The sequence below is a fragment of the Moschus berezovskii genome, chromosome 19 (assembly GCF_049115385.1).
Source record: "Moschus berezovskii isolate FMDL1 chromosome 19, NW_MosBer_1.0, whole genome shotgun sequence".
In the NCBI taxonomy this organism is placed as follows: domain Eukaryota; kingdom Metazoa; phylum Chordata; class Mammalia; order Artiodactyla; family Moschidae; genus Moschus; species Moschus berezovskii.
Window position 1 is genome coordinate 1,082,820 of NC_142478.1, and position 16,550 is coordinate 1,099,369.

General features: G+C 49.4%; 1 protein-coding gene across 1 annotated transcript in view; it reads left to right on the forward strand.

Annotated features, from left to right (window-relative positions):
• LOC129538938 (ankyrin repeat domain-containing protein 26-like) overlaps nt 1-16,550 on the forward strand; it is a 129,760-nt gene that overhangs the window by 28,665 nt on the left and 84,545 nt on the right. The window contains 3 exon segments of the mRNA XM_088827883.1: nt 2,255-2,407; nt 5,880-6,005; nt 11,866-11,972. The gene's annotated coding sequence lies outside the window, so the exon portion shown is untranslated.

Consider the following 16,550-nt stretch of genomic DNA (forward strand, 5'->3'; position numbering starts at 1 on the left):
CCATCTGCAGTGATTTTGGAGCCCAAGAAAATAAAGTCTGTGACTGTTTCCATTGTTTCCCCACCTATTTGCCATGAAGTGATGGGACCAGATGTCAGTATCTTAGTTTTTTGAATGTTGAGCTCTAAGCCAACTTTTTCACTCTCCTCTTTCACTTTCATCAAGAGGCTGTTTCGTCCCTCTTCTCTTTCTGCCGTAAGGGTGGTGTCATCTGCATATCTGAGGTTATTGATATTTCTCCTGGAAATCTTGATTCCAGCTTGTGCTTCATGCGGCCTGGCATTTCGTGTGACATACTCTGCATATAAGTTAAATAATCAGGGTGACAATATACAACCTTGACGTATTCCTTTCCCAATTTGGAACCAGCTTGTCTGAATGCTCACCTTTTATAAGATGGCTGGGCAGATTCCAGTTTGGTTCTGCCACAGAAGCTGCAAAGAATATTCCTAGGCAGGTCTTTGTGTGGATGTAGGTTTTCATGTCACGGGATAAATGCCCAGGGGAGCAATTGGTCTGTACAGCAGTTGCATGTCTAGTTTTATCTGAAATTGCCCAGCTGTTATCCAGAGCAGCTACTAACAGTTTATGTTCCCACCAGCAGTGTACGCTAGGTCCAATTGCCCCACATCCTTGTCCACACTTGGTGTTTTCACTCTTATTTTGGCCACTCCAGTAGGTGAGTGACACTGAGAACAGCTAGAGGGGGCTCCACTTGGCTGTTCCCTTCCCCTCGCTGATTCTGGTAAAGAAGGAGGTTTCCCTTGAGGGCAGAGAGCAGAATGCTCTGTGTACTTCAAACCAGTCGCAGTCCTAGTCTGCTCAGGCTTCATACAGAACACCACAAGCAGGCGGCTTAAACTGCAGGAGTTTGTTGTCCCAAGGTTCTCAAGGCGGGGCTGGCTTGGTTCCCGTGAGGCTCTTCCAGGCTTGTGGGGAGCCCCCTCTCACTGTGTCTCCTTATAAAGTCACTGTCCCCTTGGATTAGGACCCCACCTTGTGAGCACATTTAACCTTAATTACTTGCTGCAAGCCTTGTCTCCAGACAGTGGGAATTTTGTGGACCCGGTTCTGCCCACAGCGGCCACTCTGTGTAGGCCTCCAGCCTTTGACTCCTGGTGAGCTGTGACGCTCTTCACCTGTTTTTCTTTCTGGTTTTCATAGCATTGCTTTGCCCTGTGACTTCAGTTCTCTGATGGATCTCAGAAGAGCTGTTGACTCTCAGTTACTCAGCTCTTTGTCTTTCTTCTTCTTGGGAGGGTGGGAGTGACGACTTCCAAGGTCTTTCCAGGCCAGAGCGGAAATGGTGTTTTGTTTTTCACGTGGGTTTCTGCACGTTCACTGTCAGGACATAGAAGCATAGTAGCTTTTCACCTGCGGACCTTGTGTCCTTGCTGTGTTCCCACTCATTCTGGGAGTGTTTTTGTCGCCTCTGGTTTCTCAGACACCTGCTGTACCCTGGAGAGACCTGCAGTTCCATCTGCCTCTTCCCACCGCTGCCTGCCTCCCCGAGCCTGGCTGATAAGGTGGGGACACCCACCCTGGGGCGACAGTGATGCATCCGCCTAGCTGTGCGTGAAGCCTGCTCTGAGGCACAGAGGGCTTCAGACCCTCAGCCTCCGGAGCAATTCTAGGGAAAAAGCAGAGGAGCAAAACATGGTTTGTGTGAAGGCGTGTGACTCACAGTTGGAATTAATGAACTTTGTTGTGTCTCCTGCTGGCTGCTGTTTATCCCAGGCTGCACTGCTAGGGTCCAGCATCCACTGTCTGGCAAGTGGGTCATTTCATCAGTGTGCTGTGTTTAATGACAGTGATCAGATTTTTGAAGAGAATCACGTGCCTCGGGTGTAGCCAGGGTTTTGTGGTTTCTTTTCCTTCCACTTGTGTAAGATAATGTCAGAAATAACCGTGGGAGAAACGGGAAAATCATGCCAGTTCTCCAGAGCGATGATGGGATGTTGATGGGGTGCGAGCACTCCTGGTGCCCAGCGTTTGTTTCTTGGGGGATGAATCGTAGTTCATCCTCTGCCCGGTGGCCTGAGAGCCCATCACTCTGGGGACACTGAGCAAGCGCCTCACCCACTAGTTGCTAATAGCAGCCCCACCCCCAGCTGTGATGACCAGAATGGTCTCCAAAGATTGCCAAGCATCCCCTGGGGAGAAGAGTGCCCCTGGTTGAGGACCCCCAGAATCTGCTGGCTAAAAAACAATAACTTATCTACCCGTGTTTTCTCCCTTTTCATTCCGGAGTCAGAAGTGTAGGGGTGAACTGTCCCAGCTCTACCACAGGGTCCTACAGCTCTGAGAGGAGGCCTCTACCCACCAGGCCCAAAGCAAGAAGAATCAGGTCACCGTCCAGCTGCTGACACACGGACTGGAGGAGGCCATGCTCCGGGAGGAGCTGCAGGTGAATGGCGGGTGGGGCAGGGAGGGGCGGGCAGCCTGTCCCACAACAGACCAGGAACAGCCCTGACGTGCCTGGAGGTAAAGTGAGGGGCTTCACAAGCAAGCCCTGCAAAATGTGTGAACTTTAGCAGCTTTTGCAAAGCCTCAGGCCCCCTGGTGGAATCAGACATGGGGTGTGCTTGGAGGGCCAGGGTCTGCAGGGGGAAGGGGCTGTGAGAGAGGGCCTCTACACCTCGTGTCTCTGCTCAGCCTGCTACCAGGTTCCCCACCTGGCCCTGGTCTGACCCCTGGACTTAGCTTGTGGACACCTGGTGTAAGAGGTAACTTGTCAGATGGCCTGGGTTGCAGAAGGGTCTGTCTGCATGTGGGACTCCTCCCTGTCCAGGGTCTTAGGAGGGGCTGGCAGACCCCTGTGGGCCCAGCCCGCTACTGTCGGCAGGCACTTTCTCCAAGGTGTCTCTGTGTATTGGGGGCTCCCTTCCCTGTTTGTAGTGCAAACTTGAGAAATTGCCGGACTGGTTTGAGCCTTTGAGGTGAAGAAGACAGATCCACCCGTGGGCAGAAGGGGTGGGCTGCCAGAGGCTTCCATGCCTGCTGGGGTGGGGGGATGCCCAGCACTCAGCCACTGTCAAGGGCAGGAGCAGCTTCTGTGACACAGCTGGCGTCACCTTTGGTGAGTTAGATGAGGACCCCCCGAAACACGTCTGGATGAAAGTGTGCAGAGGGAAGTAAGGCCGTCGTCTGAGGGGCTCACTGCCCTACCCCAGCACCCATGACATGGAGGCCCTGGCTTCCTGGCTGCGGCGGCCCTACTTCTCTTCTGGGGACGTCCTGCCTTCTCACATGGTGGTCGATCAGGGCTCTCTGGAGCGGGCCCACCTTCCACCCACACCTTGCTTTACAAGGAGGGCCTCAGGGGCACTCGGCTGTGCTGTGCTGAGGAGAGTGGACGGCGAGTCCTGTGGTCAGGCTTCAGGGCTCAGCACAGCATTGGCTGCAGGAGGCGGCAAGGCGCCCAGGCAGGTGTGTGGGACTCAGACATGGGCTGGAGTGACTGCATAGTGATCATCCGAAGCTCTAAAGCCACGGGGAGGAGGCTGCGTCTGGTGGAGGGTGTGTGAGAAACTTCCTCCCCTCTCTTCATCCCAGGAGCATGGGGGCTGCTCTGCTGGACCTGTGTGTGTGGAGAGCCTCTGGGGGTCTGTCCGGGGAAACTGCCCGGGGTGGCCCCTCAGACAGGTGGTGACACAGGGCAGTGAGGGAGTGGGGCTGTGGCTCATGGTTTCACCCCTGCCCCGGGTGGCCAGCGCCCTCTTCTCTGGCCTGCCTTCATCGGGGCCCTGGTGGAGCCGCCGCCTCTCCCGTCCACAGGGTCTCAGAGGGCAGTTCTATGTGCTCCAGACGAGGCCGCCGGAGCCCTTGGTGTAAACAAACGGTGTTTAGATGGCCTCTCAGGCGCTCCATTCAGGGAAAGCGGCCAGGCTCTGGACAGCCTGGTGCCAGTGATCTCGTGGGTTCTGTGCCCAGGGAGCAGGTGGCCGAGTCCGTCCACATCCATGCCCCGCCAGACACTGTGCAACCATCTCCAGGGCCCTGGCCACAGCCCATCTCAGGAGCGTGAGCTCTACCTTTAGAGGGAGACTGCCGTTCACAGCTGGCATTATTGCAGGAATTAAACCCAGCAAAGACCCCAGGAGGTAAACAGGACAGAATAACTTGACCCTCCCAGGATCCGGCGCGAGGTCACAGGGAGGGCTGCAGGCAGGCCTTCCAGGCGCTCGGGGTGCAGAAGTGCCAGCTGAATGGACTTGTGTCAGTCACTCAGTCCTGTCTGATTCTTTGCGACCCCATGGACTTTAGCCCGCCAAGCTCTTTTGTCCGTGGGACTCTCTGGCCAAGAATACTGGAGTGGGTTGCCATGCCCTTCTCTGGGGGATCTTCCCAACTCAGGGACCAAATCCACGTATCTTGTGTCTCGTGCATTGCAGGCAGATTCTTTAGTGTCTGAACTCCCAGGAAATGGAGTATGGGCATCAGAGAAACAGACTCTTTAGAGATCGTGGGCTTTGCTGGACACGCCCTTCCCTTGTGGGGTGGCCTACCAGGTAGAGATGCAGTTTTCTGTGTCTGGCGGTGACCCTGTAGCTCTGGGCAGGCATCCCACAACCGCTGTACCTTTTCCCCGGCAGCTGTTTGGAGCCACCCAGAGGCTGCGGCTGGCCCAGTCCCAGAACGCCCAGCGGGTGCAGCAGCTGTGGGAGGAGGTGGCACAGCTCGTGCCTGCAGGCCACATGGCCGAGCTGCACCAGCTGCTGGAAGGGGAGCAGCGGGCGGCACGGTGGCTCTAGGAGGAGGGCCCGGGTGAGTGGGGACCGGGATCGGGGGCCAGCTGGTAGTGACGGGGAGGGCGAGTAGGCTCTCTGGTGCCAAGGGGAGGACGGCCTGACAGCCCTCCCTCCACGTGGGATGTTTATGGAAGCCCCAGGACCCGGCTTCCGCTGGGAGCTGTTGGGCATTGAGCGACCGACCCTGAAGTCCCCCAGCCTGTTTTCTGGGCTGCGTGTGAAGGGCCACAAGAGAGGCCTGGGCAGGGATAGCTCTTCAGGAGTGCAGGCAGGGGCAAAGGTCCTGAGGTGGGCTGTGCTTGGCATGTTTAAAAACAGCAGGGGTGGTGGTGGGGTGCTGGTTGCACAAGAGATCAGCACAGTGACAGCACGGACTTGGGGAGCCCTGCTGTGTGCCAGGCTCACATGTGGAAACAGAGTTGCTGCCTTAAAAGGGCAGCAGAACAGTGGCTCAGAGCCTGCACTGCAGGGGACTGGATCCTGGCTCCACCACCTGAGCCGAGTGATTTAACTGAGTGAATGATTTAACTCTCTGTGCTTCTATTTCTTTCAACCTCTGGAGGCAGTGGTTCCCACCTCAGAGCAGTCTCTCAGGCATCAGTGAGTCAGCACCTCAAAGTGCGAGCCTGGGGAAGCGCATTTGGGTCCTCAAAGTTCATGGGTCAGTGGGAGGGTGAGGAAGGGCAGAGGGCCAGGTGCCTTTGTGAGGAAGAAATGTGTGCACGATTGGAAAGGTGGGTAAAATCTGACATTTCTAAAGCACAGATTCTAACGAAGAAGAGCCTTATAGCATTATGCAAACACGTTGTGCTGGAGAGACATTTAAGCTCGGACAGATTATTGGCAAAGGAGATTTAGTCAAAGATCCTCTAGAAAGACTAGCATGTTTGGGGGAAGTCCACTTTGAGTCATTTAGGATTAAAATCCTAGGACAGAGAGTCTCTTATCTGCTCACACTACAGTGAGAAATGCAGCTTTGTGACTTGTGAGACATTTCTAACCATCCCTCCCTGTGGATGAAAGGTTAGCCAGATGCTCAGATTTTGTACACTTCAGCTGATTTCCATTCTAAAGTAAATAAGCCTGAGATGATTCTTTTTAACATGTACTGGTGTTGATCTCTAACAGCCGCTTGTTCAGGAAGCGCATGAAACACAGCTGAAAGCAACAGAAGAGCGGGTGGAGGAGGTGGAGACGCATGTGAAGAACAGGGAAGCGCTCCTCTGAGAGCAGGCGGGAGAGCTGAAGGAACGGGTGAGTCAGGGACGCCGCCTGTGGGCCTCGGGGTAGCTGATGAGGGAGACAGGCCCCAAGAGAAGCCTGTGTCCTGGGGAAGTGCTGAGGAGGGGAGAGGAGGGCAGGGAGAGAGGGGAGAGCTGGGAGAGAGAGGCCTTGCTGTCCTCTGAGGTCTGCTTGGTGCTTCAGGAAGTGAAATGTGTGGAAATGACTTCTCTTCCGCAGTGACCGAATGTGGTTTATCTGCAGCGCCCTGAGCTGCGGGGCCCCAGTTCGAGTCTCTCCGTGCAGGCTGCCTGCTCCAGACCCCCACTCCCCACCTGTGTAGCCCCTGCCCTGCCGGCACCGCCGCCCTCCAACCTTTTCAGTCCCCGGGTCCTCAATTTCCTTCCCAGCCGTCAAACTCTTGGTGACCCCCCCCCCCGCACCTCCCAAGTCACTCTTGGCCAAACCTCAACCCCAAGTAAATCTTGAGGCTCCTATTTGTGGTGGGGGTGGGGGGGGTGCGGGTAGGGGTGGACTGTCCCAATCGCCGCCTTTCCCCCACACCCCTCTCTGGGGGGCCCTTGCGCTCTGCCTCTGACCCCAGCCCTTCTCCCCTCCTCTCAGTTGTGACTTGGGCTTGTGTCCCCATAAGACCAGAAGGTCCCAGAGAAATGGCTGTGTCCTCAGCTCCCGCCGCCCCCGCTCCGGTCTCCTCGGCAGCGCCTTCCGGAGCCCTGGCCCTCCCAGCGAGTTCTCTGCTGCCTTGACGGGCGCCCCTTCTGACCTGTCTGCTCCCAGCTACCCGCGCACCCAGGGGCCCATCTCACTCTTCAGCGAGGCCCTTGGTGCGGAGCAGAGCTCCCATCGCCCGCCCCGCACCCCGCCTTTTGGGTCCTGGCAGCTGGGCATAGCAGTCATCCTTAGATACATTGGAGCTGCTGGCCTTCCTCAGAGTAGACAGCGGCTTCTCCGGTGGCCTGGAGATTCTGCAGGACCTGGTCCCCTCCCCTTGGCCTCTTGCCCAGCTGGCATGGCCGCTCTGCCTTCCTCACTGGCCTCCTGGCTGTTCCTGCCACCCCTGCATGTGCCGGCCTCTGCCTGGGAGGTTTGCGCCAGGCAGCCTCCCCCACGTCCCCCATGCTTCTTTCAGGTCTCTCTGTTCACCTCAGGTTCAGCCGTGTGTCCCCCGCCTGGGTTCTCTGTTCACATGCCACTGGACACTGCGTGCTCTGCTGGCTCCTCCCGTTAGAACAGGTGCCTGTGGGAGCAGGGCCGTGGCCGGGCAGCACTTGGCCCACAGAGCTGCTCAGTAGCTACTTGAGTGAGTGAACTCAGCGCGGACTTTCAAAGCCCAAAGCCGGGACCCCTGTGTCTTTGCATCTTGACTGGTGTATCCCGTGTCCCCAACGCTGAAGCCCATGTTGGTGTCGTGTGGGTGGCACCCAAAGTGCCTTGGTGTGTCCTGGCAGACATGGTGGGTCTGAAGAGCACACTGAGAGAAGCCAAACCTTTTGGGTACTCGTTGTCTTTCGGAGGCCTCCAGATTTGAGTCGTCTTGTCTTCATTTCGTGGTAAATCAGTGTGTACAAAGGTGGCTTGAATTTTCTCTACCACATAGTTCGTCAGTTTCCTCTTTCGTGCCAGGATAACAAAGCCTGTCATTACATCCAACATGTCTCTGATTTGTAAGGTTCCCCAAAGTAGTCTGAACGCATGTGGAGGAATAGGAAGGGAGAGCTGGTAGCGTGGCGTGGCTGTGTTAGACGTGCAGTACACTGTGGCTTTCTCCCCTCTCCAGTTTGAAAAGAACACACGATCTGATCTGCTGCTCAAGGAGCCCTGTGTGGAAAATGCTCACCTGACAAAAAGCACTTCAAGTCACTGAAGAGAAGCAATGAGGTGCCGAGAAAAAAATCCTGATTCTTGGAAGAAAAAGTTAGAACTGTCAGCAAACTACTCAGCAAGATTGCTACAGCACCCCTCGCTGTGTAGACTGCTTTTCTTCCTGGAGTTCGTTTTGAAAGAACATCTTTTCAAGTAAACCACTGTGACGCTGTAACTTAATGTGGCTCACTAGCTGTACACCGCTGGATAGACGAGGATTGTGAATCTGTTTATCCCACAAGCGTTTAATGAAGATCTATGTGCCAGATATTGGGGAAACAGGTTGGAAAAGACTGCTGTTTTTTCAGTGGTCCTTGAGTAACTTCCAGAGTTATATTCCTAATTTTGCTGCTGCTGCTGCTAAGTCAATTCAGTCGTGTCTGACTCTGTGTGACCCCATAGACGGAAGCCCACCAGGATCCCCCGTCCCTGGGATTCTCCAGGCAAGAACACTGGAGTGGGTTGCCATTTCCTTCTCCAATGTGTGAAAGTGAAAAGTGAAAGTGAAATTGCTCAGTCATGTCTGACTCGTAGCGACCCCATGGACTGCAGCCCACCAGGCTCCTCCGTTCACGGGATTTTCTAGGCAAGAGTGGCTTGCCTAGAGTGGCTTGCCATTGCCTTCTCCGGTAAACTTGCCTAGGGGATAGTTTTAAGAAGACTGTGAGCAAAACAGACTGGCAGTGAACAGGTGGCGATTAAGTGGTAATTGAGAGAGAAGAACAAATAATTAACTGATATATTATCCTATTCTGGCAGAACCATCGACTTAGATAAGCGTCTGGACTCTGCTCTCCCATCTAGAATGTCTTGATGGGAAGGAAGTAAGGGGTTTATGAATAATGAAATCAGGTTGCCTTTTGGGTTTCCTAGTCCCTGTTCTACCACTGTGTACCCAGGAAAATTTTAAAAATTGCAGTTTTGATGACTCTTCCCTCTTGCACTTTTCTTTTTTATTCAAACCTTCTCGTAAGAGAAGGAATTGGCCGTGTAAGTAAGAGATCAGACTGGAGTGATTGCTGCACTAATTCTCAGCTATATTCTGCTGGTGAACCACAATTATTTGGGAAAACTTATTTAAAAAATGTATAAGCCTAGGCTGTTCCTTGAAGATTTTGACTGAGTAGATGGAGGAACGCTTAGACGTGTGTATTTAGAACTATTCCCTTGATTGGAAGGACTGATGCCAAAGCGAGTTGACGCACTGGAAAAGAGTCTGATGCTAGGAGGGATTGCGGGGGGGAGGAGACGGGGACGACAGAAAATGAGATGGCTGGATGGCATCACCGACTCGATGGACATGAGTTTGAGTGAACTCTGGGAGTTGGTGATGGACAGGGAGGCCTGGCGTGCTGTGATTCATGGGGTCGCAAAGAATCGGACACGACTGAGCAACTGAACTGAACTGAACTGACTGAGATTCTGATCCAATCCTTGATGAATAACTATGGAGTGAATATATGTAATTTCTAAATGCACCTATCACAAAAGAAAGTAATCTCTAGAAGTGCTGGAGTTTGATCAGTGCTAGCTACTTCCATCAGCTCCCTCCTTTTCAACGATATTAGCCTGACTCTTTCTCTGCCCCTGTGTTTGAGACATTAAAAAGAGAATCTTTGGCTATATCTATGGGCTTGAACCAGAGCTCCTTTTCCTTCCAACCACTCATCATTCAGTGACGGTCCGAGAGTCTTTAGAGATTTGCTCATGGTGAAGTCACTTGGTCTGTAGAGTCTGACCCTTTAAGGCTTTTGCACCAAAGCATCTGCCTGCAGTGCAGGAGACCTGGGTTCCATCCCTGAATCAGGAAGGTCCCCTGAAGAAGGAAATGGCAACCCACTCCAATATTCTTGCCTGGAAAATCCCATGGACAGAGAAGCTTGGTAGACTACAGTCCATGGGCTCGCAAAGAGTCGGACACGACAGAGCGACTTCACTTTCTTCACTTATCATCCAGGTCATTAGGTCAACAGATGTTTGTTACCAACAGGGTTTTCCTGACTGCAGTAATAGTAACTCATGAGCCTTTTCTGGTGTCAGTTGCAGGACAGACTCTTGAAAGGATTACTGATACCTGGCATAGGCAGATGAGAGCTTTAAAACCCGTGACGTTAGTAACAGTACAGAGGGGAATTGTTTTAAGCATTTATTTTCATCAGGCTTGGAAAGTCATTATCCATTCGATTAACAATCTAGAAGAATTCTAGAGCCAGATTGTAGTTTCAACAGGCAGTAGAAATATTCTTAACTGTGATTTCTGAGTCTTTTTAAAAGAATTTATGTTTACTGGAATTATGAGTCTTAATAGCTGTTCAGTTCAGCCGCTCAGTCGAGTCCGACTCTCCGCGACCCCATGAATCACAGCACGCCAGGCCTCCCTGTCCATTACCAACTCCCGGAGTACACTCAAACTCATGTCCACAGAGTCGGTGATGCCATCCAGCCATCTCATCCTCCGTCGTCCCCTTCTCCTCCCGCCCCCAACCTTTCCCAGCATCAGAGTCTTTTCCAGTGAGTCAACTCGTCGCATGAGGTGGCCAAAGTTTGTTACATATTGGGACCCACTCTTTTTGTGAAACATATGATACTAAACAAAGGAAAGGTTTCACTTTTATAAATATTGTATATTTATATATACACTTGTATATATATTTATATATATACAAATATATATATTTATATATACACTTGTTTCACTTATATAAATATTTGCTTTAGACCCACCTGTTTGGAAGCAGCAAACGTAAACCAAAAGTGGGCCAGAGAGCAAAAATGGCCCTAGATCTGTTTAGTGACCTCCACACCGTGAGTCAACACTTCACATTCAGGAGGCTCAGGCAGAAGTTCAGGCTTCTCCAAGGACCAAACCCGGACCCGCTTGCGCCCATCCTACTGTTTGGTCTACATGCAGAGGCCACCCCTTCTGTATGGGACGTGTGTTTTTGGGGTTACTGGTCTCACCTGGCTTTTTCACTTCCTCAGCTCATCAGCTTTCCTTCCATAAGCATTTGAGTTTCCAATCTTTGACAGATACTTTATTTTGAGAAATATTTGAAGGTTTTAAAGACAGTCTAATTAATCTGTCATTGATTTCACATTTTAAAAGCTCTCTTAAGAACAGGATTGAATTTTTCAAATTAGAATTTTTAAGTTTGTTGTGGCGGTTTCACACTGAATAATTCTCACAAGCACACAAGATTATAAGAGCACAGGGAGAGCTCGTGGAAGAGCAACTCCCCGAGAAACTGTTGAGCGTGTATTTATTGGAAATTTTATGTTGCAATCTTCAACTAAGAGCAGTAAAGCAAGACAGACACCAGAATTCTAGGATTTTGGAAGCTTCCTCCTGGTGGTCTGGAGGTAATCCCACGAGAGTCATCAGGAAGGGTCTTTGAAGATAAGGTGGGGAGGGTGCTCATTCTGCTTGCAGCTAGCATCTAGCTAATGCTGACCTGTCAGCCAGAACATCTGACTTAAGGAAGGGCGGTGGAAAGAGCAAGCAAGGAAGAGAGAATGAGTAGGATTAAATTCCAGGAGACATTTCTGAGAAAGCAGTAAAACAGGGTTCCCACAGTTGATTTTTTTGAAAAAAAAAAAAAAAAAGTTTCTCTCTTTGCATGTTGATGTACAGAACAATATTCGCACTGGAATGTCTGTAAACCTTTTGAGTTTACTCATGGTTCATCCTTGGATAGGTTATGCATGCTACAGATAGTATTAAATATTTCTACCTCAGCATTGTTCCTAAAATACGCCGTTGATACAGTAGCTAAGGGATACCTGCACCCCCTGCATTGGGAGCTTGACTCTGAGCCACTGGCCCACCAGGGGAGGCCCAGGGGAGGAGCATATTAAAGAGAAAGAAGGTGCACAGGGCGATGGGGGGGGGCTCTCTTTCATTTACTGTCTGACTTTTATTTTTAAGTTCAGAGAATCTATTGCATGATTTTAATTTCAGTTTAGAAGTAGGTTAACGTATATATCATAAATGGTTTTCCCTGTTTTCCAGGATGACCTGACACCACTGTTAGTCGTGATCCGTGAAAGGAGAGAGCAAATGGTGGAGCTTTTAGTAATGAACAAAGCAAATATACATGCAGTTGATAAGAAGAAAAGGTACCGTTGTTCATTTTCTTTTTAAAACCCTTAGTGCTGTTCTCGGATGGTAATATCAAGATTAAATGAATAAGAGGATTCATTTGTGGTCAACATGTCATCACTTAGTTAGATAATCAATTATTCTGACTGGGAATCATGAACAATGTATAGCAGGAATATATAGCAGGAATCATATTCCTTTATAATATTGACTGATGTCATATGCAGCCTGTTTTTTGTGTGTTTGTTTTGTTGATCTTGTAATAGCTGAGGGATTTCAAATTAGTTTTATGAAATACGGGTTCTGGTTTTTAGTTTACCTCATGACAGTATCGGGTTTCTTCTTTCTTTTAAAAGGATTTTTTAACCTCTACTTTGTATATATGTATTTTTAAAAGATGCAAAGTAAACCTGAAAGACTTGATTTTGTCTTTTGGATAACTCTTTGCTTTAAATTACTTTCTTTGAAGCATGCTGATACTATTTGATCACAAAAGAGTCAGATACAACATAGCGACTAAGTAACAACAGCCGCAGAACGAGACTGTTCCTCGCTGTCGGCAGATCCTGTGGGCGCGTCAGTGTCTGTCCTTTCTCATTTGAGTCCATTTTGATATTTTCATTTTTTTTTTAATTGGAGGCAAATTACTTTCCATTAATATATTGGTTGGTTTTGCCATACATTGACACGAATCCGCCCCGGGTGTACATGTGTTCCCCTTCTTGAACCCCCCTCCCACCTCCCTCTTCCCCATATCCTCCCTCCAGGTCATCCCCGTGCACCAGCCCCAAGCATCCTGTATCATTCGTCGAACCTGGACTGATGATTCATTTCACATATGAAAATATATATGCTACAATGCCATTCTCCCAAATCATCCCACCTTCACCCTCTCCCACAGAGTCCCAAAGACTGTTCTATACACCTATGTCTCTTCTGCTGTCTCGGATAGTTTTTAATACAGGTAGAAGAAGAAAGATAGCTTTGATTGGATAAACAGTTCCTTTAACAAAGACAAGTCAGAGCTGGACGATACAGACGCAAATGATGGGCTTTAGATTCAGACTAGGTTCAATTCCTAGGAATTGATTAGGGTTATTTCTCATCAGCAAATAAGTTTCCTGATATGAAAGGCAAATAGTACTGCGTCTTTCAAAGGTGCCCGTGTGTGAGAAAGATTTTATATATAGTATTTCATTTTAAGTGCCTAGCACATGCTTGTCCACACCATTACCTGCCACCGTGACTATTTTTACTCCCATTATTATCAATATTTTTGGTTTAAGCCTGCAAGTAGCCTTTCCTTAACCCAAGCTCTAGCTGACTTTGAAGCCGAATATGTCAGACTAAGGAGGAAATGGGGAATTCATTCCTTGTCACCTGCCTCAGATGAGTGACTTCAGCATCGTTTCTTGTCCATCAGGGACTTTCTTATTATTTTTAAAAAAACATTTATTTATTTGGCTGTGTGGGGTCCTAGTTGTGGGAACTCTTAGTTGCAGCATATGGGATCAAGTTCCCTGACCAGGGATGTAACCTAGGCCTCCTGCATTGGGAGCCTGGAGTCTTACCCACTGGCCCACCAGGGACTTTTGAAATAGTAAGTGGTGCTACCTGGCATCCCAGTGGGACAGGAGGCTTCTTTGCCGTCCCTTCATTTTAGCCTTGGAGGTAATTTACAAAGATGAACACTTGAGCCTGTGAATGGTCAGCTCTTCATGAAAGGGCAAGACGTTCACTTGGTAAAGCAAAATTAACTGTTTAAGTAAGTTAACTCAACTTCTTAAGGCTGAAGTCATCTCTGTTGTTTTAGAACAGCCCTCATGCTTGCTGTCAAGTATGAATCAGCAAATGTCATCAGATTGCTTCTTCAGCAAGGCGCTGACATCTTTTCCCAAGATGTTTTTGGATGGACTGCAGAAGGATATGCTGTTACTAGTGGTTTTAATATGTAAGTGTTCACATTAAAATGCCAGTTCTCACTAAAGTGCAGCTAAAAGTAATTTTACCTGTTACATCCTACATGACCGGTGAGAGTCCAGTTTGGTGCAGGCAGTTTGGAGAATGGTGGAGAGATATTCCCCCTCAAGAGCTAAAAGCCACGCAAAGGCCAATTAGTGACTCTTGGCTGTGTGCTTGGAGTGCTTTATCTCAGGACAGTTAGACCTTGATCCTGAGAAAGCTTGACATGAGCCATTTCATTCCAAGTCTGACCTCTTGGTATGGCGTATGAACAGTGTCACGGTTGTGGTATTTCTAACTAGTTCTTTGGGTCTGGAAAGATTTAGTTCAGCAGCAAATCCTGTGTTTTCCCTTGAGGACTTGCCTCTCTCTAGGCTTCCCCTTGAATTTTCCAAGAACCCGGCGGACTCCCTAAGATCAAGGAGACGGTCCTCTTCCGGAAGTCATTTGGAAGGGAGAAAATAGTTCTTTCTCCTCATTCTGCCGCTCGCATTGATTCTGCTGCTGCAGCGCTGCTGCTCCAGCTGGTCTTGACAGGGTCTGCTTGGCAGCTGGATCTGGAGTCTGGATGTAGCTCTATAAAGACCTTTAATAAAATCATTTTCAAAGGAAAGAAAAACTCATCCTGCAGTGGGCTCACGGCTGACCTTTGCTCCCAGGCCGCCCCTGCGGGTCCAGGTTCCCCAGCCTTTAAGGTGATGCACACGTCGACTCCAGAGTGAGAGCTTTTTGTTCTCACACGTGTGCTGTGCTTGTCGCTCAGTCGCTGTAGCAAACAAAGCACCAGCACGCAGTTTGGGCAGCTGGGCCTCCTGGCTTCCCCCTTCACTCAGAGACCTTATATGGAGCCCACGCGTAAGCCTAGATCTTCACGATGAGGTGCCCTTGAGGCTCTTGTTTATCTTTTCTGCTAGCAGATGGCAGTGGGGACCATTTTCGGCTGTCAGAGAGGGTCAAATGCTCCTGCAGGGGTTGAGCAGACTTCCCTTTCTCCTTTGTATCTAGACTTGAACCTCAAGGCGGCTTTCTGTCGTGTGGGGGCACCTTTTCTTAGGTCACAGGTTCCCTGTCATCCTTCCCAGAGTAGTGGGTGCCGGCTTGCCTCAGATTCCCTAATTATGCTTGGCCCTTCATGGGATCTATTTCCTGTAATCATGAAAATCTTCCAATGGATTCCTATCTGCCTCCACCTTAAATGTTTTCAGAATCTGCCCCATAAGGAACCCATTCAGCAGAAATCCCTAAATCTCAAGTAAGATAGTTGGAATTCAGAGAGGTAAGCCCTGTCGAGAAATTGCCAGTATCCACTGTAAGAGTGACTAAACATCATTGTCAGAAAGATCTGCTGGTTCAGAGTTTGAGTAGGTAGAGAAGGAAGAGTAGTGGTCCAGGCCAGGTCTTGATTGTGATTAGTTTTTTGCTTTTGGTGTCATTAGCTGCAATAGTGGGGGATCATTCCGTTCTCTAATGTAGTGAATTCATGTTATAAATAAATGTAGGTACACGTTATATAAGAGCTGAGATTCCCTAAATTGCAAACCACAAAGAACAGCCAGTCACCAGAATTAATAACAGTTTCATGCAACACTTGAACGTTAAACGTATGAAAAAGCACACATTGGGATTCGCTTGGAATTCGAAAGTCGTTCCAGCAGTAACATTCAGGAACAAATTATCCCATTCTTTGACTGTTCCTGCAAGCATTTTGGGGGTATATGATCTCATTAAATCCTATTAATTCTCTTCTGAAATAAGGTGGTAATATCCCAGTTTGTAGAGGAAGAATGTGAACTGCAGAGAAACAGCTCCTCCGGGAACAAAGAGCAGCTGGTTATAGAGCTGGGATGTGCAAGCTCGAGAGATGTTTCGTAGCCAAACTGACTCTAGCTAATTATTGGAGCTGTCCTGCCCCGAGTTCATGACTGCTTCATCTGCCTTTTCTTTCTGCTTTCAGTTCAGTTCAGTTGCTCAGTCATGTTCGACTCTTTGCGACTCCATGAACTGCAGCACGCCGGGCCTCCCTGTCCGTCACCAACTCCCAAAGTTTACCCAAAATCATGTCCACTGAGTCGTTGATGCCATCCAACCATCTCATCCTCTGTCGTCCCTTTCTCCTCCTGCCTTCAATCTTTCCCAACATCAGGCTCTTTTCAAATGAGTCCGCTCTTCGCATCAGGTGGCCAAACTATTGGAGTTTCAACTTCAACTTCAGTCCTTCCAATGAACGCCCAGGACTGATTTCCTTTAGGATGGACTGGTTGGATCACCTTGCAGTCCAAGGGACCCTCAAGAGTCTTCTCTAACACCACAGTTCCAAAGCATCAATTCTTCGGTGCTCAGCTTTCTTTATAGTCCAACTCTCACATACATACATGACTACTGGAAAAACCATAGCCTTGACTAGATGGACCTTTTTTGACAAAGCAATGTCTCAGCTTTTTAATATGCTAAGTTGGTCATAACTTTCCTTTCAAGGAGTAAGCGTCTTTTAATTTCATGGCTGCAGTCACCATCTGCAGTGATTTTGGAGCCCAAAAAGCAAAGTCAGTCACCGTTTCCACTGTTTCCCCATCTATTTGTCATGAAGTGATGGGACCAGATACCATGATCTTAGTTTTCTGAATGTTGAGCTT